Consider the following 24,314-nt stretch of genomic DNA (forward strand, 5'->3'; position numbering starts at 1 on the left):
TAATCATCAATGCAAACCAAACCCATATGAGCTATCACCTCCCTCCTCTTAGGATAGATATTATCAAAAAGACAAGAGATAACAAGTGTTGATGAGGATGTGGAGAAAAGGGAAACTTTGTGCACTGTTAGTGGAAATGTAAACTGGTGCAGCCACTATGGAAAACTGTATGAAGGTTCCTCAAAAAATTAAAAATAGAACTACCATATGATCCTGCAATCCCACTTCTGGGACTATATCCAAAGGAAATGAGATCAGGATCTGCAAGAGATATCTGCACTCCCATGTTCATTGCAGCATTATTTGTAATAGCCAAGATATGGAAATAGCCTGTGTCCACGGATGGATAAATGGATCAAGAAAATGTGATACAGGTACATATATATGATGCAATATTACTCAGCCATAAAAATGGAAATTCTGCCATTTGTGACAACATGGATGAATCTGAAAGATATGCTAAGTGAAATAAAGCAGACACAGAAAGACAAATTCTGTATAGTCTCACTTATATGTGGAATCTAAAGTAGAATTCACATAAAAGAAAGGAGAACAGTGTTTGCCAGGGGTTGGGGAGTGGGGAAAATGGGGAGATGTTGGTCAGAGGATACAAACTTTCAGTTATAAGATGAATAAGTGTTTGGGATCTGTATGGCATAATGACTGTAGTTAATAACACTGTATTGTGTACTTGAAATTTGCTAAGACAGAAGATCTTAAGTGTTATCACCAAAAAAAAAAAAAATAAAGTATGTGAGATAATGAATGTGTTAATTAACTTGATTGTGGTAATCGTTTCAGAATGTTTATATATATATTAAATCATCATGTTATATACCTTAAAAAGTCATATTGTACAACCTAAATATGTACAATTTTTATTTGTCAATTATACATCAATAAAGCTGGAAAAATAAATAAATACAGTCCTCATCCCTCTCCCCTCTGATGTGAGTGCCCTCGGGCTGTCAGTGACCGCAAGAGAGGAGAATTAAGGAAACGTAAGAACAGGATGGTTTAGGTAACGCCAGGTAAATAAAGAAGTTGTCTGCTATCGAGGGCCTTTCACTTAGATAGACTTTATGCTTTTTAAAGTCTGAAAATGTTAAATATCAATAAATGACTATATTTTAGTTATAGGCAGTAGAAATGTGTTAGGAATTTATGACTCCTCAAAGACTGGGATTTTACACATGTAAGATCACTGTACATGTGAATAATGCCATGTGTTGTCCCTCTCCACTATTTAATTTAATATTAGTTAAAACTGTAAATTTTTGAATGTGCATTCTGAAAAATGATCCCAGAAATGGATAATACTCCCCCAATTTTCTGTTGTTGTTCATTATATAATATATAGAAATAAGTAAGTACACAATATGAGGAAGAGAGCAGCATAAAGTTGAGCAACTCTCTTTCAATAAATAAACATTTTGAAGGAACGCTTTGACTTAGAAAAGCGAGTATTTATTTAACGTAAGTAACCAAGAAGGGGATTAAGTAAGTGCCAAAAATTAAGAAGACGTGAGCATACATGTCTCCTATAACACTCCTCAGAGTAATACACTTTCAGATTCAGATTCTGCAGAGTCATAGTATTTTAAATCATTCCACACGTAATTATTGAGCACGTATGTGTCAGACACTGTTCTGGATACCTGGAATATATCAATGAACTATTATATTCCCTGGAAGTCAGAGTTCCAACTACCTCAACCATCTAGAACCCAGTTACAAAACAAACAAACAAAACAGGGAAAAGGCTGGGAAGCCATAATACAAAGCTATTAGAAAGTTTGTGAGCTAAGCTTGAGCAGTTTGTGGGAGAGTCTCTCACAGTCCTTTGGCTTACTTTCTTCTCATAAGCTCAGGTCTCTGAGTCCCCAGCCCAGAAATTAGAATGTGATAATTTGCAAGGAAGGGAAAAAGAAGAGGTGAGATATTTAAGTGGGTATTTTTCTGAATTTTACATTTATACATTCCACCTTTACTACTCACTCATTTACAGAACATGGCGGCTTTAGAATTGTAATGTTTAACATACGTGTATTTGAAATTGATATGTTAACATCTAGATCTTTTATAAATTAAAAAACTATTTGACAATGTAGACAATATTTTCTTTGGGGACTCAAAAATTCACTGCCTTCCTGGAACTCACCTTCTGGTAGGGAGAGAAGACAATACATAAACATACGTAAACCATATTGTGTGTCAAAAGGTGATAAATGATATATAAAACATAGAGCAAAAAAGAGAGGATCAGAAGTATGGGGTGGGTTCCGGTAGTGGGGTTGCAATTTCAAATAATATAGTCAAGTTAAGCCCTATTAAGGTGACATTTGATACTTTTATTATAGTTATATACAGATTTGATGTATAATAACATCTATCAATAGACATATATATCACATATCAGATTTATCTCTTTTTTTGCGTGTGTGAGGAGATCAGCCCTGTGCTAACATCTGCCAATCCTCCTCTTTTTGTTGAGGAAGACTGGCCCTGGGCTAACATCCGTGCCCATCTTCCTCCACTTTATATGGGACGCCACCACAGCATGGCCTGACAAGCGGTGCCTCGGTGGGTGCCCAGGATCGGAACCGGGCCACCAGCAGCGGAGCACAAGCACTTAACCGCTACGCCACGGGGCCGGCCCCCAGATTTATCTCATATCTGGATATAGTTATAATGAAATTATAGCAACTACCAAAAAAAATCAAGACATTCTTCCTGTAATTTACTATTATGAGTGTGTCACACTAAAGGCTGGAGGGCTTGAGTTTGCTTGTGACCCTTAGCAGCAGGACAATTCCACTTTTAGCTTGTATGCCAGCAATATATTCCTTAAAACAAACACTCTAAGTAAAAAATTATTTACACTATAGGTATTTTCACTTGTTCAGCAGATTTGTTCAGCACTCGTGTCATGTGTTCAGCACTTTTGAGTGCGTGCCCAGCCCCCTTAGGCAGAAGTGTCAGGGATCTCCTGCTTCGGGGCTCTAGCTTACTCAGGATGTAATTAGGAATCCTGTAATCAGCCCTTCACTGGAGAAGGATTGGATAGGAATAAATTATCATGGAAAGGAAACAAAATGAATCAGAGGTTAGCCTTTGAGAAAAGCAACGAACATAATTTACTGTTTAAATTATTGACAGGAAAACCCTCTGTTCGTAAGTGGTGTTTCAATGCCTAATAAATAATTACTCTGAAACTATCTACCCATATGGTGGCACATGAGTGCCATTTGCTATCCTGTGAGTTCTAGCTCTTTTCAGTGAGTGTTATAGCAGAAGTTGCAATTTCTTGACTTCTAGACATATATATTTAACATGAAAAGCAAAAAATAATAAAATAAGGAAGCTAAAGTACAAAGGCTCTATTTAAGGTATACAAATAGTGTTGATGACTAGCAATAAGAATGAGCCCATCTTCTGCTTCTGTGTTGTGCTAGGGCAAAGAGTTACTGACTCATATACATGAGGAAATGCACTTCAGTTCACTCTGTTATCATAAAAATGCCTTCAAATTAATAGTCTCTATAGCCCTTTATATTCACTTATATTCTTTACTGTTAATGTCACCCCATAAAAAGACAAAGTGCATTTTAGTTTATTGAAGGTAATAGACAATTAGTCATAAAATTTACCTGTGGTAAAATTTATACTCAACTTATTCCCAAAAGGATTTGCAGCTGCTTGCAATAACATCCTAGATACAAGTGGTAGATACAGATAAGGAGAATGCCAATATTCTAATACTGAGCCAGTTCGGTTTCTGTAACTGAGCTGCAAATTTTAAGGAGCCAGTGTAAAAACGGAAATAAAGTACATTATCTAGCTCTTATCAGAAAGAAGAAATCACATGTGTTCCTCAGGAAAAACCTGCTGTCCTGGCATTAATTTTTAAAACAATTTCTTAGGTGGGGTTTTTAGTAGTAGTAGTGAGAGATGAAAGGGTCAAGGCCTTCAGTAGCATTTTTACAGCAAAGGCATAGATAGTTTCCTTATGGCTGCTCAGATTTTCTTGAGAATAATAACTTTTTAAAACTACACTTCAAAACCACATACTTTAAAAAATTGACTTTGAATTCTCCCATATTTTGTCTCTTCGCCTATGCCTGCTGAATGCCTCCTGCCTTATAGTGACAATCCAATAGCAGTGGCGGCTACGTATCTTTCCTCTCTGGGTGGGCAATTTTGTTAAGGCTCATTACAAAACTTGGTTATGCAAGAGTACATTTGGCACAGCTGATAATGGACTCATCTTGTCTTCTGAATCCAGATGCAGAGCGACTGTCTCCCAAGAACGTACAGGGCCACAACTGAGAGGTTCACGTCAGCAACCAACACTCTTTTAAAAATATGTCAGATCATACCCCTCTCTGACTTTCCAGTGCTATCAGAATAAAATCCAAATTCCTTACCTTACTTCCAAGGTTCTGCATAAGTGGGTCCTTTCTTACTCCTGTAATCTCATGTCCTGCCGCTTTCCTCCTCATTCATGATACAACAACCATCTTAACCTCTTCTATGTTCCTCAAGCATGTCAAGCTCTTTTCCATCTTTGCTATTTCCTCTGCCTGGAGTGGTCTTCTCCAGATATTTTCATTGCTGACTTCTTCCCATTATTCAGGGAAAATTGCACATCCTTGCTTATTCCTAATCTTAGGGAGTAAGTGCCCAGTCTGTCACCATTAAGTATGATGTTAGGTGTAGGTTTTTGGGAAATGTTCTTTTGTAAAAGTTGAGGAAGTTCCCTTCTATTCTTAGTTTACTGAGAGTTTTTATCATGAATGGCTTTCAGATTTTGTCAAATGCTTTTCTTGCCTCAATTGGTCACATTATTTTTCCTCTTCAGCCTATTGATGTGATGGATTACATTGACTGATTTTTTGTTGTTGTTGAGCCACCTTGCATATCTGGAATAAATCTCACTTGGTTGTGGTGTATAATTGTTTTTATGCATTGTTGGATTCAATTTCCTAATATTTTGTTGAGGATTTTTATGTCTATGGTCACAAGAGATCTTGGCCTGTAGTTTGTCTTTCTTGTAATGTCTTTGTTTATTTTTGGTATCAGGGTAATGCTAGCCTCAGAGAATGAGTTATGAAATGTTCCCTCTGCTTCTATTTACTGGAAGAAGTTGTGGAGTACTGATATCATTTCTTCTGTAAATATTTGGTAAAATTCACCAGTGAAACCATCCAAGCCTAGTGCTTTCTTTTTTGGGAGGTTATTGATTAGTGATTCAATTTTTTTAATAGTTGTAGGCCTATTCCGATTTTCAGGAGTTAGTCCATTCCATCTAAGTTATCAAATTTATGGGCATAGAGCTGTTTATATTATTTCTTTATTATACTTAAGTGTCCATGGGCTCGGTAGTAATGACCCCTTTTTTTTCTTAGCCTGGCTAGAGGTTTATTGATTTTATTTATCTCTGTAAAGGAACAGTTTTAGGTTTTGTTGAGTTTCTCTATTGATTTCCTATTATCAGTTTCACTTATTTCTGCTCTAATTTTTATTATTTCTTTTCTTCTGCTTGCTTTAGGTTTAAATTGCCCTTCTTTCTTAGTTTTCAAAGGTGGGAGCTTAGATTATAGATTTTAGATCTTTCTTCCTTTCTAATATATGTGTGTAATATTATAAACTTCCCTCTAAACATTGATTTTGCTGCATCCCATGAATTTTGATAAGTTGTATTTTAATTTAGTTCAAAATATTTTCAAATTTCTTTTGAGACTTCTTTTTTGACATGTGTTACTTAAAAGTGTGTTGTTTAATTTGCAAATATTTGGAGGTTTTATAGTTACCTTTCTGCTATTTATTTCTAGTTTAATGCCATTGTATTCTGAGAATATAATTTGTATGATTTGTGTACTCTCAAATTTGTAAAGGTGTGTTTTATAGCCTAGAATGCGGCCTATTTTGGTTATTGTTTATTCACAAGTTTGAAAAAAATGTGTATTCTGCTATTGTTGGATGGAATATTCTATAAATGTCAATTAGATCAAGTTCATTGATAGTTCTTTTCAGGTCACCTGTATCCTTACTGATTTTCTTCCCGTTTGATCTATCAATTACTAAAAGAGGGTGTTGAAATCTTTAACTATAATAGTGAATTTTTCCATTTCTCCTTTCAATTCCCAGTTTTTGTATCATGTATTGTGATGCCCTGTTGTTAAATGCATACACATTAAGAATTGTTACGTCTTCTTGGAAAACTGACCCCTTTATCATTATGTAATGTCCCTCTTTACCTCTGATAATTGTCTTTGTTCTGAATTCTGCTTTGTCTGAAATCAATATAGCTACCTAAGCTTTCTTTTAATGAGTATTAGCATGGTGCATCTTTCTCCAACTCTCTGCTTTTAATCTACATGTGTCTTTATATTTACAGTGGTTTTCTTATAAACAACATACAGTTGGGTCTTGTTTTCTATCCACTCTGACAATCTCTGTCCCTTAATTGTTGCATTTAGACAATTTACATATAAACCAATTATTGACGTAGTTGGATTAATATCTCCCATGTTTGTAACTGTTTTCTATTCACTGCATATATTCTTTGTTACTCTCCCCCATCCCCTTTTTCTGCCTTCTCTGGTTTTATCTGAGCATTTTATGTTATCTATTATATCTCTTGTCTTAGGATAGCAATTATACTTCTTTAAAAAAAATTTTTAGTGGTTGCCCTAGAGTTTACAATATACATTTTTAACTAATCTAAAACTAATTTCAAATAACTTTACTGCTTCACATGTAGTGCAGGTATCTTATAGCAGATTATTCCCCATTCTTTCCTCCTGACCTTTGTGACATCACTGTCATTCATTCCACCTATCCATATGCTATAATAATCCAATACATTGTTTCTATTATTACTTTAAACAATCTAAAAGTTTTGTTTTTAATAAATTAATAATAAGAAAAATAAAAGATTTTATTTTACCTTCATTTATTCCTTCTCTGACATTCTTCCTTTCTTTATGTAGATCTAAGCTTCTGATCTATATCATCTTCCTTCTCCCTGAAGAACTTCTACTAACGTTTCTTGCAGGGCAGAACATTTTAACATTTCTTGCTTGTAATGAATTCTCTCAGGTTTTGCTTTTCTGCGAAAGTCTTTATCCTTCACTTGTGAAGGATAATTTTGCTGGATATTGAATTCTAGGTTGGTGGGGTTTTTTCTTTCAATACTTCAAATATTTCACTCCACTCTCCTCTTGCTTGCATGGTTTCTGACAAGAATCTCCTGTAATTCTTATCTTTCTTCCTCTATAGGTAAATTTTTTCCCAACTCTGGCTTCTTTCAAGTTTTTTTTTTTTGCCTTCAGTTTTCTGCAGTTTCAGTGTGACATGCCCAGGTGTAGATTTTTTTGACATTTATCCTGCTTAGTATTCTCTGAGCTTTCTGGATCTGTGGTTTGCTGTCTGTCATTAATTTTGGGAAGTTATTTGGGAAGTAATATATTTGGGAAGTAATACCAGTATTACTTCAAGTATTTCTTGTGCTCCATTCTCTCCTTCTTCTCCTTTTAGTATTCCAATTACATATATGTTACCTCTTTAATTGTCCTATGGTTCTTAGATGTTTTTCTTTTTTTCATTTTTTTCCTCTTTTCATTTCTTTTTGGGAAATTTCCATTCACCGATCTTCAAACTCACTGGTTCTTTCTTCTGCCATGTCAAGTGTACTGATGATCCTGCCAAAGGCATTCTTCATTTCTGTCACAGTGCTTTTGGTTTCTAGCATTTCCTTTTGATTCTTTCTTAGAGTTTCCATATCTCTGCTTACATTACTCATCTGTTCATGCATGTTGTCTTATACTTTCCACAAGAGCCCTTAACTTATTAACCATAGTTAAATTTCTAGTCTGATAATTCCAATACCTATGTGAATCTGAATCTGGTCATGAGGCTTTCTCTGTCTCATCAGACTGTGATTTTTCTTGCCTTTTAGCATGACTTGTAAATTTTTTTGGTTGAAAGCTGGACATGATGTAACAGATAATAGGAACTTAAGTAAATAGGCCTTTAGTGTAAGATTTTACGTTAATCTGGCTAGGAGTTGGGCTATGTTTAATGTTTTCTGTAGCTGCAGGTGCTATAGGGTTCAAATTCATCTAGTGTCCTTCTTTTTCTCTCTCTGGTCTTTGAGCTACTATAAGAACTCCTCCTCAGAAAGACTCTGTGTCTTGCACCTTCTTCAGCTATAATTCACTGTTATTATACTGGAGCCCTATTGATGTGGTGGTAAGATAAGGAAGAGGAGAATCATTCTATAATCTTATGATTAAATCTCAATCTTTTAGTAGGCCTGTATCCCTGGGCTGTGACCATCACAAGTATTTGTTAACTTCCCCTTTCATCCCATTTAGTTGAGACAGAGAGCCTAGAGGGCGCTGGAGTTGAGGAAGTGCCCTTTCCCCACATAAGATAAGGCTCTGGTATTGTTTTTTCCCTGGAGAGTAGGCATTTGTTACAGAGAATGCTCTAGGCATACTTCACAATGTTTACTTTCCCCCTCTATCTACAGAACATTTTTATCTTTCCTGACTGAAACTCTGTACCCGTTAAACATTAACTCTCTATTTTCTCCTTTCCCCAGCCCCTGGCAACCACCATTCTACTTTCTGACAATACGTAGTCTTTTGCATCTTTAGCCTAATGTTTTTGAGGTTTATCCATTGTGTAGTATGCATCAGTATCTTGTTCCTTTTTATCACAGAATAGTATTCGTTGTATGGCTATACCACATTTTGTTTATCCACTCACCCATTGATGGACATTTGGGTTGTTTCCACTTTTAACTACTATAATTAATGTTGCTATGAAAATTTGCATACAAGTCTTTGTGTGAACACATGTTTTCATTTCTCTTGGTTAGATTTCTATGAGTAGAATTGGGTTGTATGTAATTTTTAAGAAACTACCAATCTGTTTTCAAAAGTGGCTGTACTACTTTATATTCCCACCAATAATGTATGAGAATTCCAGTTTATTCATATTCTTGCCAACACTTGGTATTTTCTGCGTTTTTAATTATAACTTTCTTGGGCCGGCCCCATGGCTTAGCGGTTAAGTGCGCGCGCTCCACTGCTGGCGGCCCGGGTTCGGATCTCGGGCGGGCACCGACGCACCGCTTCTCCGGCCACGATGAGGCCGCGTCCCACATACAGCAACTAGAAGGCTGTGCAACTACGACATACAACTATCTACTGGGGCTTTGGGGGAAAAAAATAAAATAAATTAAAAAAAATTAAAAAATAATACTTATAACTTTCTTGAGGGTGTATAGCGGTATCTCATTTGGTATTAATTTTCATTTTCCTATTGACTAAGGATGTTAGGCACTTTTCATATGCTTGTTAGCCATTAGTATGTCTTCTTTGGTTAAATGTCTATTCAAGTCTTTGGCTCATTTTAAAATTGAGTTATTTGATTTATTGTTGAGTTGTAAGCATTCTTTATATACTCTGGATACAAGTCCTTTATCAGATATATGATTTGTAAATACTTTTTACCAGTCTGTGGCTTATCCAATATTGCCTTTGTTTCTAAGTTTTTCCTTTCTTTTTCTTCATTAATCCACCCACCAGCTCAGCCTTCAGATAGTTTGTAAATCAGCATTACCTCTGATCCAATGGGGAATTTTCCAAGGGAGAATTGAACACCAGCAACTCCTACCTCTGGAGCCAGTCTCAGCTGAGCCATAGCCCTTCCTACAACACAGTGGCACCTGTCAAACCTGAGCAGGGCTCTTCTCCAAATTGTTGATGTTTGGATGTAGCAGACAATCGACCCAGCAGTGGTGGGTTGACATGTATTAAGAGCTTCACTAGTATATATTCCATCCCTCCCTGAAAGTAGATCACAGGTTTATCAGCAATAAAGCCAGAATTTCCTTCAGTCACTAGCTCTGAATACATACAATCTAAACCATATTTCCCAAAGATATTTCTTCCGTGAATTCATATGACTAAAGATATGAACCTTAGAAAAACTTAGAAATCTCCACTTCAACCAATCAATTCAATGAATATTTATAGGGTATTGTGCTAGGTACTAAGAGAGAAACAATGAACAAAACAAGTTCCTGCCCTCAAATAGCGTAAAGTGGTTATATACACACAGATAACTATAATACATAGTTAAGTGTGTATGTGGTGGTGTAGAACCATTGGGGAAGGCTGCTGATAAAAAGTGGCATCTGAGCTAATCTTGATGAAGAAGTTGGATATCAAAGGGAGAAATGGGGGTGAAAGCATTCCAGGCACAGGGACTAGCATGTGCAAAGACATAGAAGCTGAGGCTCCTAGGAAAGTTAACAACACAACAGGTGTTCTGGAATACTGTAGGATGATACAGTGAAACAAAGCTGGAAAATCAGGCTGTAAAGAACCTTAAATGCCATCCTTTAGAGGTTTATTGACCACCTACTGTTCCCAACATTGCTAGGTAATCTGAAGGAATGGTTCTCAAAGTTTTGTATTTGTGTCATCCAACAATCACTACTCTATCAAAAATCCTAAATCTTCCTCTTAATAGAATCAAGTTCTAATTTTTATGAAGATATTAATGAGTTCACAGGTACTGTATTTGTCTTCTATGATTAGTTTAAAAGGCATTAAATACACAACATAGTGTGGCTGATAGTAAATTTCTAACCGTGTGTTTAAGAAAGATTATTCTTAATTATAATAATGGAAAAATTTGAATACTTTATGATAATTTCTTGGATTATCTATGAAGAAGGCTCACTTTTTTGGATGTTCATAAAGTCTTCTCTTCACACGATATTTTATTCAAGAATACTTCAGACGTGTTATTATATGACTGATTTTAACAAAACCTATTAGGTGTGTATCAACTAGTTACCTGTTGTATTCATGGTCTTTTGTGAATTATTAGCTTTGTTTAAAAAGATGACCCATTTTGAGCCTTTGTGTAGGTACATTTCTGTTTTTGTGGGGAAAAAGGTGACTTTAAAATTATCCCAGACATAAAAATCATGGTTTATTAGAAATATGTTTTGTTTTGGTGCGAGTTACTGTTATTGTATTTATTATAAAGGTGGAAGGTTAATATTCAGTGCAGCTTTCAATAAAAAGTAACAAAAATTTCTAAGTCCTGAATTCAAGTATATCTACCAATGTAACAATTATCTACTTGAGATGTTAAAAAGCAACTAGATTTTCAATTAACCAATCTCTAACTCCATTACTCCTGGGTTCAAAAATAAAGAATTGTTGTTTTCTATCTGCCTAATCCATAACCAGACTCAAGAATACTGACAATGACCTCATGTGATGAAAAATTTAATTTTAAGTGTAGAAATTAGTATAAATTTTGTTGTTATGATAAGCTTAAAGCACAAAGATAAGTGAACCACAGTAGTATTATCAATAAATGAGGTTGGGAGGTGGCATGGAAGTAGAAATCCTATAGGCTAAACATTTGAAAGTCATGACTACTTTTATTTGCACCTTTATTTGGCCTAACGTGGCAGTGAAGCAAAATATTTTTGGAAAGGAGAGCAAAAGGTGTTGTGTTGGTTGCCACTCCCTTCCTTTTAAGGGAGCAAGGGAAATGCAGAGCAAAACAAATGAGTTCTGTCCCAGGCTCTCCCCCATTCCCTGGTTGTAGGCAACAAGTATAAATGAACGACTTCACAGAGAATTGCATAATGCTGAAGCTGATGCAATAAGAGAAAGACGACATGAAAAGATGGGGAGAAATATTGTCAATAGGATTTGCTAATACATAGGGTGAGGAGTGAGTGAAAGGAGACAGGAGTCAAGGATGACTTAATGCTTTTATTCAGCTTGTACAAATGGAAGAATGAAATGGCCATTCACTGAGATCCAGGACAAGCAGGGTGGGCGTTTGTTTTTGGGTTCCGTTGTAATTAATTAGGCAGTCAAGTAGAGATAGAAATAAGCAGTTGGATATATGAGTCTGGAATTCAGAGCAGAGAAAGGGCTGTATGTATAAATATATACATATATAAATTTGAGAGTGATCAGTGTATACGTGGTTTATAAAGCCATGGGACTAGATGAAGACACACAGAGAGGGAATGTAGATAAGGAGGGGAAAAAAGATCAGAGAAGTAAGCCTCAGGGTGTTCCAACATTTAGCTGCCAGGAAGAAGAGGAAGAACCAGTAAACAAGACTCAGGAATCACCAGTGAGGTATATAGAGAGAATCCAGAGACAGCTGTGTTCCAGAAGCCAAGGGAAGGATGTGTTCACTGTGACAAATATAATGAGGACCAAGAACCACTGTTGTGATAGTAGTTTTAGTGAAATGGTGGGATCCTAAACAAAATAAAGGAGAGTAAATAGAGACAGCAGTATTGACAGTTATTTCCAAGGAGTTTTGCTATAAAGAAAAAGGAGAAATGGAGCAGTAGCTAAAAGGACACAGAGGTTCAAGCAGAGGAGGATTTAACATGAAGCTAATGAAGCTTAAGTTTCAGGGCTTCTCACCTGTGCAAGTTCCTTTTATGGCCCTAGGAGGGCCCCTAACAATGTGTTTACGTGAAAATACGTTTTTGTAAAATTTCCAAAAATAAAATATTTCCTGGGGCCGGCCCAGTGGCATAGTGGTTAAGTTCACGCGCTCCGCTTTAGCAGCCCTGGGGTTTGCGTGTTTGGATCCCAGATGCAGACTTACGCACCGCTCATCAAGCCATGCTATGGCAGGTGTCCCACGTATAAAGCAGAGGAGGATGGGTGTGGATGTTAGCCCAGGGCCAATCTTCCTCAGCAAAAAAAGAGGAGGATTGACAACAGATGTTAGCTCGGGGCTAATCTTCCTCACACACACACACACACACGCACACACACAAAATTAAAAAATAAATAAAATAAAATATTTCCAATAAACCAGTGTCTCCTTCCAATCCAAATTCCCCTCATCAAGTGTTCTTCACCTTTGGCTGGCTACAGACACTACAGGAATTTGGCTAACAAGGAGTTAAGTTAGATTAGGAATATATTTAATTTGGGTTTATGTTTTGTTTTAATTCTGAAAACAAAACAATATTTTCAAGAATAACAAAAACAATAATCACATTTAACTGAGAATTATTTTCCTCTTTCTCTACCACTTACATCCAGAAGATCTTGAGTGAGAGAAAATAAAATTACCTATCCAGGTCTACAGTAGTATGAAAATAGAAGTGCCATAAATTGTTGCAAATTTCTGGTCATTAAGGTATAAACGAATGCCATTATTCTTGGCTGTAGTCTAGATTCATTTATAATTTTCATTTCTTGAAGAAATATGTAATAATGTGAAGCAAAATAAATTTGAGAAAGGATGGAAGGATTTAAAAAAAGAAAAGAAATGCTATGAGATATTAAGGAAGATGACTCAGCAAAATATGCATCCTTTCAGTCAATGCCTACTCTATCCAAGAACCAAACCGCTTTATTAAACAGAGTAAAATATAATTGGGATAGAAGTTATATTTCCATTAGAATTTTTTACACTTTTCTGAAATAACTAACCAGTCATAATTTGGTTAATAGTAATTTGAACCATTCAGTGACAAACCTTATCTCTGTAAAATATAGTATTGTATGAACACTACAATTTATGACTTGCACATTAAATAGTAATAAATGTGAAACTTCTGTTTTATTCCAGAGACTAAACAAATTTTTATAAACTGCTGGATTTTCATACAAGCCTTTCCTAGTGTAATACACACATACATGGTCATTCAGTCTCTCCTAGAAGAACGTGAGGGACACAGAATCTGCCACTTCCACAGGGAGCCCATATTTTTGTTGCTCACTCTGCTTCATATTATAGTAAGGAGCTCCATGACTGCAAGCATGCAGCAGAGCCTCTACTCTTAGAAATGTTGCTCCTACACTCATTCTCCTTTTTGTTTTTACTCTTTTCCCTCATTCCCCCCCCCCCCCCGCCCAGTTCTCACCTTTTGTTCTCCACAGCCATTTTTGCCCCCTTTTCTGGCCCTAAGAGTAGACATTTAAAAGAGCCTAAAGTGAATGCCCCTCCCTACAAGTGGGCATCAGTGAGGAAATGCATTCCTGGAATCATAATTGCCACCATAGGAGCAGGAGAATAAGACATTTGCAAAGCTGATGAATCCTACTTAAATGAATATTGAAATGACCTCTCCCTTGCAGTGGTGGGCTTCTTTTTCAAAGGGACACCAGACTCCTCCATCTGCACGACACCTGTGGATTCTCAAGAGCATTACTCAAGTTGTTGCTTTTGGTGTCTCTTTCTTCCTTAGGACCCAACAGATGCAGTATTGAAACAGTTTCAAACCCACAGCTGACTTTCTCCATTTTCAGAATGTCTTCATTATAAAACAGCCATTTTTGTAGTAGTTAGAAGAAGCATGACTTCCTTCTTTTAGATGTATTTTTTTTCACTTCATAATATTTTTCATTAGGAAAAAGTGAAATCTATATTTCAACGCTATTGGAGTACAATATAGTTAACACAGAAGAAATGGATATTTTTTTATCTCCATTGCTCCATAGAATGAAAATACCCTCACTCATTTTACTCTTTAGGTAAGTGAAGGTTCTGTGAGTGTAGGTAATTCCTCACAAAATTATTTGCCAACTCTAAAATAATATTACAAATACAGTCGTGCCTCACTTAATGAGGGGGATACATTCTGAGAAATGTGTCATTAGGTGATTTCCTCGTTGTGTGAACATCGTAGAGTGTACTGAAGGGGAACAAAATTTGTCACTCCAATATATGTCTCTGCAACATAAGGATTATTTTAGGCCAATTAGTTTTTAGAAACAAATGACTCAGAAAGTTTTTCTTATTACTTCCTCCTTCACTGCCTAAAAGAATTCAGATAAAAAAAAGAAAACCTTGTCCCAGGAAGTGAGTTATCATCTTAGCATCACATGAACTAGGTGGTAGACAGGGAGGAACTTAGAAAAGCCTGTTTGTTGGGCCCCTCTGTGTTCTTGTGTTTCTGTGTGGCCAAACACTTGTTTTCCAAACACTTGCTCCTTTTCATCTACCTGTGAATTACCTTCCTTCCCTTTGAAGTCCCTGACTCTCCTCGTCCCTAACATCTTCTTTTGTCTTTAGCTGAGGATGGTATTTAAGGTGAAAGGCTTCAGCCCTTTTTGGCAAGTTACTCGGTTTTCCTGAGTTTCTCCCATGTATACATGTTATTAAACTTTTGTTTGTTTTTCTCCTGTTAATCTGTCTCATGTTAATTTAATTCTTAGACCAGCCAGAAGAACCTAGAAGGGTAGAGGAAATTTCTTCCTCTCCTACAGTACTTACACAAACCTAGATGGTATAACCTACTACACACCTAGGCTATATGGTACTAATCTTATGGGACCACCATTGCAATTACGGTCTGTCGACCAAAATGTTATGTGGTGCATGATTGTAGATACAGTATTTTCATATTTTTGTGTTTGTTCAGATATTTTGCAGACGTGCTCCATTAATTGAGGTTAATATTTGGGGGTTAACCAGACATTAGGGAGAAATTGAAAGCTTACAATAAAAGGAGGCAACTATTAGATTTCTCCTACTCAGGAGAAAATGTTTTCTTCAGGATCTTAACCATAACTGGCCTAAATTCTGGGAGAGGGAGCAGAAGGATCATAGAAATACTGATCAAAATTCACAGGAAGTTGGCAATGATTTACTCTTTGGAGAAATATTATATTTGATACACACAAAAGAATATATATATATATAAATATGTATGTAAATTATAAAGTATAATACAACTCACCTACCAAAATAAAAACATTACCGGTATTTGTGATCTACCTCTGCCATCTTCCTATCTTACCAAAAAAGGTAACCACTATCACGAATTTTGAGTATATCATTACATTCATTTAAATTTTTTTTTACCATTTATGTATGTTATTCTTAACCAAAACATTATTTCATTTACTTCTTTTGAGCTTATTATTTTTTTAAATAAAGACTTTATTTATTTATTTATTTTTTTATTTATTTTTTTTGTGAGGAAGATCAGCCCTGAGCTAACATCCATGCTAATCCTCTTCTTTTTGCTGAGGAAGACCAGCTCCGAGCTAACATCTATTGCCAATCCTCCTCCTTTTCCCCCCCCCCAAAGCCCCAGTAGATAGTTGTACGTCATAGTTGCACATCCTTCTAGTTGCTGTATGTGGGACGTGGCCTCAGCATGGCCAGAGAAGTGGTGCATCGGTTCGCGCCTAGGATCTGAACCCGGGCCGCCAGTAGTGGTTCACGCACGCTCAACTGATAAACCATGGGGCCGGCCCTGAGCTTATTTTTTAAATGGTATAATGCAGCATGGACACACCAGCTATTTGATTTTTTCTCACTTAACAGTATAATGATCTTCTAAAATTTGTAAATGTTTTGCATGTAATTATATTTGTTTATTTTTGCCACTGTGTAACATTATATTATTATACTATACCAAAATTTTTCTATTCATTCTCTTGTCAATGGGCATTTGGGTCATTTCATGGTTTTGCATGTTTTTTGTTTAAATTATTATATTTTTATTTTTTCTTTCATAATTGTGATTTTATTTGATTACTATGCAGACATTATGAATAATTTGTAAAGAAATCTTTAAATTTAAGTACCATAAATCTAAAATATTGTGTAGTTGTAATTCTTTTTTAAGTAGTTATTCCAGTGACTTTGCAGCTTAAAATTTGGAGGCAAGTTGTCCTTTAAATATATTAGGCACTAATATCATCAAATATCAATAAACTGTTAGATTTAAAGCCCCACTAATTCACAATTTAGTATCATACACACTACATACCCTAAAATTTCCAATCTTTAACAGAACATTAACGTTTCTGATAGGGAAAGCCAAGATTAGGGAGCAGTTTTCGTTAGGAGCAATCCTTTCTCTCTATATAAGAAGCAACAGCATGGAGATAGATATTAAGTAGTTTGAAATATTTAAGGCATATTACGTGAATAACTGTAACTCCAAAGTGCCATTTAGTTACACTTCAAAATAGAGGAAAACTGCCCTCCTTGACAGTGAAAGCCTCTCTTAAGCCAATATCCCAACATGTTTTGGTTGTTCAGAAAAATAACCAGCACATGACTTCTTTTAAAAAAGTCTGTACACACACACACACACACACACACACACACACACACACACTCAGTCAGAAGAGGTGGTATTACCTCCTTCTAAAAACACGTTTTTAGAGCTATTTTTTAAACTTTGCATTTACAACATAGGTTATAAAAATATTTCTCTGGTTTGTAATAAGGATACAGGAACAACTAAGATTTGATAAATGATGTTAATCAGACTGACTTTTTCTCTCTCCTGCTTATCTAGAGGCTGATTGCTCCTCATTTTTACTTTCTTCAATTTCTGCAGGTAATTTGTCTTTAGCTTCTTGGATAGCCATTTCAGTCTGTTTGCCTTTTGCTCCCTTTTTTCATTTGCAATTTTTGGGCAGAAGATTTATCCTTTCCTATTGCCCTTTTTGTTTTGGTTTCAACTTCTGCAGGAATTGGTTTAGCTGACAACCTTGCCAATGTCCTCCAGAGCTCTTCCTTTACTATCCCTTCAGCTAAATTGACCTTCAGTTCGAGCTTCTTGGCAGTGGTTTGTGGTGGGGAGGGCAAGTGTCTGGGTCCCTATGGCCACAACACTGTGGGAAGCTTCACACAGCCAGGTTGCATGACTACTGCTGCTAAAATCATCCATTACGTTTGTTTTTATTCTAGTTTATTCCCTCAACTGCTTGGTAAATTATACACTCTACTTTTATCCTTTGCTTCTCTTTATACTTCACTATGATACCTGATGTAACAAAATCTAATCTAATCTGTATCTCAATATTCCTCATGAATAACATAAGTAGTTTAGAACACTTTATTTCTAAGCATCCCTCATAAGCCCAATTTATATACTCTCCATGTCTACTATTTTATTTTAAAATATAAACCACAAAATACATTATCATTATTAATTAATAAAATTAATGTTCATGTAGATTTATGTAAATGCTTACTCCTAGCTTCTCCTAGCTTCATCCCAGCTTCTCGTATATCAGATCTTCCTATTAGAGTCTTGTTCCTTTTTCCTGAGATAATCTATTGTTGGTGTAAACTTTTTCCATTTTTGTTTATATGTAAATATTTTATTTTACTCTTGTCCCTAAAAGGTCATTATTCTGGGTACACAATTCTAGGTAGACAGTTATTTTCTCTCAGTAATTTGAAGAGTTCATTACACTGTCTTCTGGCTTCCACTGTTGCTCTTGAGAAACTGGCTGTCAGCTAACTGTGTTCTTTTACAGATGATCTGTCTTTACTGTCTGGCTGCTTTTATGATTTTCTATATTGTAACTTTGATTCTATAGCATAACTTCTATAATACAACTTCTACAACATAACTTTGTCCTACGTTAATTGCAATTTTACTATGTGTCTAGGTGTGGATTTCGTTGTTTTTAGTCATTATGCTTTGGATACACTGTGATTCTTATATCTGTGGATTCTTGTTTTTATTAGTTCTGCAAAATTATGTCATATTGTAGCCATAGATAGAATGGAAGAAAGGCAATATCCTACAATATATCCTAATCTCTTTTTATGTTTGTCAAGGCCTTGTCTCTTTACTGCATACTAGGTAATTTCTTCAGTTTTATTTTCTACTTCACTGATGCTCTTTTCAGCTGTATTTAATATGCTATTTAACCTAGTTATTGAGTTTTTAAAGTGTTTTTAGATTTTATTTATTTATTTTTTCCCCCAAAGCCCCAGCAGATAGTTGTATGTCATAGCTGCACATCCTTCTAGTTGCTGTATGTGGGACGCAGCCTCAGCATGGCTGGAGAAGCGGTGCGTCGGTGCACGCCCGGGATCCGAACCCGGGCCGCCAGCAGCGGAGCGCGTGCACTTAACTGCTAAGCCACCGGGCTGGCCCTTAAAGTGTTTTTAGTGTGAAATTTAATGAACATATAGAAAAGAACATAAAACATAAATGTATTGTATAACAAAGAATTATATAGCAAGCACACGTGTATCATCTTCCTAGTCAAGCAATAAAACACAAGTACCCCAGGATGCTGTGTGCCCCTTCTTAATCATACCTCTCTTCCACTCCTTCAAAGTAAATACTTGCTAGACTTTTAATCATTTCTTTGTTTTATACTTTTACCACTTATGTATATAGATTTAAACAATATAGTTTGTCTACTTTTGAACAAATGGAATTGTATTAATATATTCTATTGTATCTTAGTTCTTTTCCTCAAAACTATGTTCATAAGATTCATTGAAATTGTCACTTGTAGCTCTGGTATATTAATTTTTCAATCCTCTATAGTTACATTTCTAGTACTCACTCAACACAGGCATACCTCAGATATATCCCAGGTTTAGTTCCAGACTGCAATAAAGTCAATATCGCAATAAAGGGAGTCACACAAATTTTTCCCAGTTTCCCAGTGCTGGAAACTCATGTTTATGGAGGCCAGCCCAGTGGCGTAGTGGTTAAGTTTGCATGCTCTGCTCCGGCGGCCCGGGGTTCGCAGGTTCGAATCCTGGGTGTGGACCTATGCACAGTTCATCAAACTATGCTGTGGCAATGTCCCACATATAAAATAGAGGAAGATGGGCACAGATGTTACCTCAGGGCCAATCTTCCTCAGCAAAAAGAGGAAGATTGGCAACAGATGTTAGTTCAGGGCTAATCTTCCTCACCAAAAAAAAAAAAAGTTATGTTTACACTATACTGTAGTCTATTATAAAGTGTGCAATAGCATTATGTCTTAAAAAAACAATGTACACACCTTAATTTAAAAATACTTTATTGCTAGGGCAGGCTTGGTGGCATAGTGGTTAAGTTTGTGCACCCTGCTTCAGTGGCCCAGGGTTCATGGGTTCGGATCCTGGGTGTGGACCTACACACCACTTGTCAAACCATGCTGTGGTGGCATCTCACAAATAAAATAGAGGAGGATTGGCACAGATGTTTGCTCAGGGCCAATCTTCCTCACCAAAACAACAAATAAATAAAAAATTAAGAAACTACTTTGTTGCTAAAAAATGCTAACTGTCATCTGAGCCTTCAGCAAGTTGTACTCTTTTGCTGGTGGAGGGTAATAATTTGTAAAAAATGCAATATCCGTGAAGCACAACAGAGCAAAGCACAATAAAACGAGGTATGCCTGCAGTCCCAAGTGTCTAGTAGTTGCCATGTTTGAAAGTGCAGCTCTATGGTGTATACCTCAGAGTGGAATTGCTGGCTCATAGAGTATGCATATCTTTGACTTCAAAGGAAAATACCAAAATGCTCTTCAAAGGAGTTGTACCAATTTACACTTCCACCAGCAATTTATGAGACATCATCCATTGAATTTTAACTTCAACATTTCTATTTTTAATTTCTAAAATATATCTTTAAGTACTTTGAAAATCAAGTCAGTCTTTTCATTTTTATTAGTCTCTTGTTACTTGCTCATTTTTATAATTTCATCTTTTATGTTGAACATTTTATACATATTCATTTCATATTCTGTATCTGGTAATTCCAATATCTGAAATCATTAGGACTCTTAACCTGTTGTTTGTTGTTTCTGCTGATTCTTACTCATGGTTGCTTATTTATATCTTTGGTGATTTTTAAAATAATGCATTTAATTTTTATAACATTAATTTATAATCGTAAATATTTTATATATTTATTTGATCTGAGAGTGATCTGTCACTAAGTGTTCTATTAACTACTTATGCTCTATGTGGTTTGTTGGGGGTTGTGAGAGAATAAAAGTCATGCATATGGGATTCGAGTTGACAAATATTAAGAGTAATAATTATTCCCTATGCTTTTTTATATTTCCCAAATTTCCTACCATGAACACATGAGGCTTTTAAAACCTTGAAACAATGTTAAAATAACCATGGGACCAGAATATTTGCCAACCACAAGTAAATCCAATTAGCAACATTTTATTGTACATTATGAGGTAGGATTTTAGGTCACTTCTTATGAGGCTACTTATTGAAGATTAACGTATCCTCTTCTCTGTGATTTTCTATTCCACACTGTGCATAACTCTATCAGTGCAGGGGCTTAAAAGGGAATGCTTTTCTTTAGAGATGATTTTTAAAATATTGCTTCTACTATAAGCCAGGGGTTTTTACCATCTGGGACTACTTTAGCTCCCACCTAGAATCCCTGGCTTAATGCTGGAGTCCTTGGTATCACTAGACAGAGCTAGATATTTTTTTATTTAAGTGAATATGGAGGAATCACTTTGGGTAAGTATGAAATGGCTTATACCTAAGGAATGGAGACCAAAATGCAAATAAAAAATCAGGATGGGGAGCAAAGAATCAAAAAACTATAACTGGGAATTAAGTACAAGAGGTGGAGATAAAAACAGATCATTAAGCCGACTTGGATAATTTCCCTAAGGACAGACAGATTCTCTGGCCTATGGCTTCTTAATCAGTCAAGCACAAGACTCAGGCAAGAATTTCCAGGTAGCTGTTTCTGTCCAAGTGCTCCATCTGTAAGTACTGATCTAGAGTTCAAGGTCCACTTGTATAAACTCTCCCAGAACATCGCAGGTAGGTCTTCCAGGAGTTTTGGCTTCCTGCAGGGAATGATGGTCAAGTCATGCAGTTTGATATCAGAAAAAAAAAGAGGGTGGTGGTGGTGTGGGCAGAAGATGGAACTATATCAAACAGATGAATAAGTTTAGGGTTTTAAATATTTAAGTATTAAATAGTTTTGTTAACATTTCAGCATTTGGGGCAGGAGGTTGAATTTTCTTAGCTGAGATTCGTCTTGTCATTTTCCTGGAGGGTAAGAGTGTCCTCTGGAAAGGGCTGTTGCCCGCTGTGTTCACTTATTTTAAAAGACGACAATTTGGTAAAAACGATTGCAGAGTGATTTGTAGCCGTCCGGACTGATTACCGAAGACGTTTCATACGTCACAGACAGCAGCCGCCGACCTTCACCGGGGGTTTCCCTCACGCTGCGGTTGGTCGCGGTTTCCGGAGGAGGAGTTTCAGAAACGGTAACTGCGGCCCACAGCTGGGGCTTCTCCGAGTCCCACTTCCCCTCCTGCGCGGGCCCGGACGGAGAGCCGCCCCGCTGGGAAAGCGCGCGAGGGCACCGCGGCCGCCCCGCGGAGCGCAGCCGGCGGCGGGCTGTAATGCGCAGGCGCGGCACCCCCCACCCGCCCACCGGGACAGGGCGGGAGCAAGAGAAGCGGGCACGCCCCGCCCTCCACAGGCTGGCACACCCGCTTCCGGATCATGGGGACTGAGGGAGGCGGTGGCCGGGAAGTCGAGCTTCAGCTTTTCTGCAGCTTTGTCCCACCCTACCCCCACAACTTGTACCCCGAGACTCCTCAGTCCTCTGCCACTTACCCAGCCATCCTAGGACAGCCCCTCGGGCACATCCATCCTGCAGCTGCCGGTGCCCTGCCTGGCGTTCGTCCTCTGGAGCCGTGCTCTGAGCTAGGTCCGCTCCCTCCCGCCCCCTCTTCCCACTGCAGTCTAATCCCTACAGACTTGAGAAGGGTACAGGCGCGGAAGTGACCATTAATGTGCAGTGTAGGGTGGGAATCAGAATCCCATCCAGGCTTCTCCACTTCACAGGTGTGTGATCTTGAGCAGGTGACTGCCATTTTCTAAGCCACCTTTTGAAATATGGGCACACATTCTAGAATGTTAATTGAGTAACCTCAAGTCAGTCCTATCTGTTTCTTCCACTGCAGTAAGTCATAAACGCCTTCCTCACAGACACCTCGCCAATGGAAATGGCCATTCAACTAGCAATTTTAGGTAGTATCTTCCCATAAAATTCATCCTATACACTGCTGCCAAATTAAACTTCTTAAAGATAAGCTTAATCATTATTCCCCATTTCCATCTCCAATTAATAGACATTGGGAAATAACCCCAAACTGTCTTTTCAACTTTCTCTCACCCTACTCCTATTTCTTGCTGATCGCACCCCCACACTTTCCAGCCTTTATACATTTATTTATGTCCCTTTCTCCACTACACAGTTCCCCTTTCCGAATTTCTTTAAAATCCTACCCATCCGGCATAGCCAACGCAAATGCCGCCATCTTCAGGAAGCCACTCAATTATTTTCCCAATGTCCTTCTTCTCTTCGAGACCCAAGCCTTTGAATTGTTACAGTACCTAACACACCATCTTGTATTGCAGTTGGGCATTTACGTTATTCTTTCTACTTTTTTCTTATCACACATTTTAAGGTCCTTGAGAGCAGGAATCATGACTTTTCCATCCTTGTATCCCCAGAAGAGCTTTTCAAAATATAAATTAAAAATAAGGGGGGGAGGGCATAAAAGCTTCTGATCATTTTCATTTTGATTGAAACACTCAAACAAAGTTTCCTTTGAAAGTGCAATTTTGAGATTGATAGCTATAAATTAATTGTAAATGGAGAGTAAGGGGACTGGAACGGATTTCTCAGTCCCCTACTCTGTGTCTCCAGCGACACAGGCTTCCGTGCGTGTTCCTCCATCTCTTCACAACAGTCCCCTGAGGGAGGCACCATCCCTACCTACTGAGGAGGAAACTGAAGCTCAACAGAGACTTCCCTAATAGACCACAGCTTTGAGTGGCAAATCTAGCATTTTGAATTCCCTTCTGTCAACATTACTCAATGAAAAAAATAGAGGAATTAGTACTCCTACAAGATCCTTTTCCAGAATCAAAGGAGACGTTCACAAATGCCTTTTCCAAACTAAAACATATTAAACAAATGTAAGGTATTAATTATAAGGAGGATGCCATAATAAGTAAAAGAAATAGATATCCAATTTTTATCATTTGAGCACAATGCCTTGAATAAAGTGTCCAGTGGTCTAGAGATCACTGACAGGCATTTTAATCTTAATGTTTTAAGTTGATGTACTTTTGAAAAAATAATGGGTATTGAGCTATTGTACTGACAGGTGGCTATATTGAGTCCATTACATATCATTTATATAATTCAATATTCATATGGCACTAGGATGTGTTTTGCAACAAAAGTCAAAAATAAGACATGGTCCTTGCTCAGAAGGCTTACAATCTGAAAGTCATTAAGATGCAGGGGATATAACTATACGGACAGAAAATTTTATCTTTAAAAATTTTGTTTTGCATGAAAAATTTCTAAGTCTTTGGTGATAATCAATGAAATGCCTTAATGAAGCAGGTTTTGGAATGGGATATTAAAGGGAAGATACTCATTTAGATACTATGAGAAAGACCGATTTGATTTCTGGGATACAATGAACAAATGATTCTCAACTGAT

General features: G+C 36.9%; 1 protein-coding gene across 1 annotated transcript in view; it reads right to left on the bottom strand.

Annotated features, from left to right (window-relative positions):
* The window catches only part of CCDC181 (coiled-coil domain containing 181), a 69,090-nt gene extending 46,605 nt beyond the window's left edge, over positions 1-22,485 (bottom strand). The window contains exon 1 of the mRNA XM_087437743.1: positions 22,408-22,485. The gene's annotated coding sequence lies outside the window, so the exon portion shown is untranslated. The remainder of the gene's footprint in view (positions 1-22,407) is intronic.
* Between the last annotated feature and the right edge of the window lie 1,829 nt (positions 22,486-24,314).

The sequence above is a fragment of the Ceratotherium simum genome, chromosome 2 (genome assembly GCF_057802395.1).
Source record: "Ceratotherium simum simum isolate JZ-2026a chromosome 2, ASM5780239v1, whole genome shotgun sequence".
Lineage (NCBI taxonomy): Eukaryota > Metazoa > Chordata > Mammalia > Perissodactyla > Rhinocerotidae > Ceratotherium > Ceratotherium simum.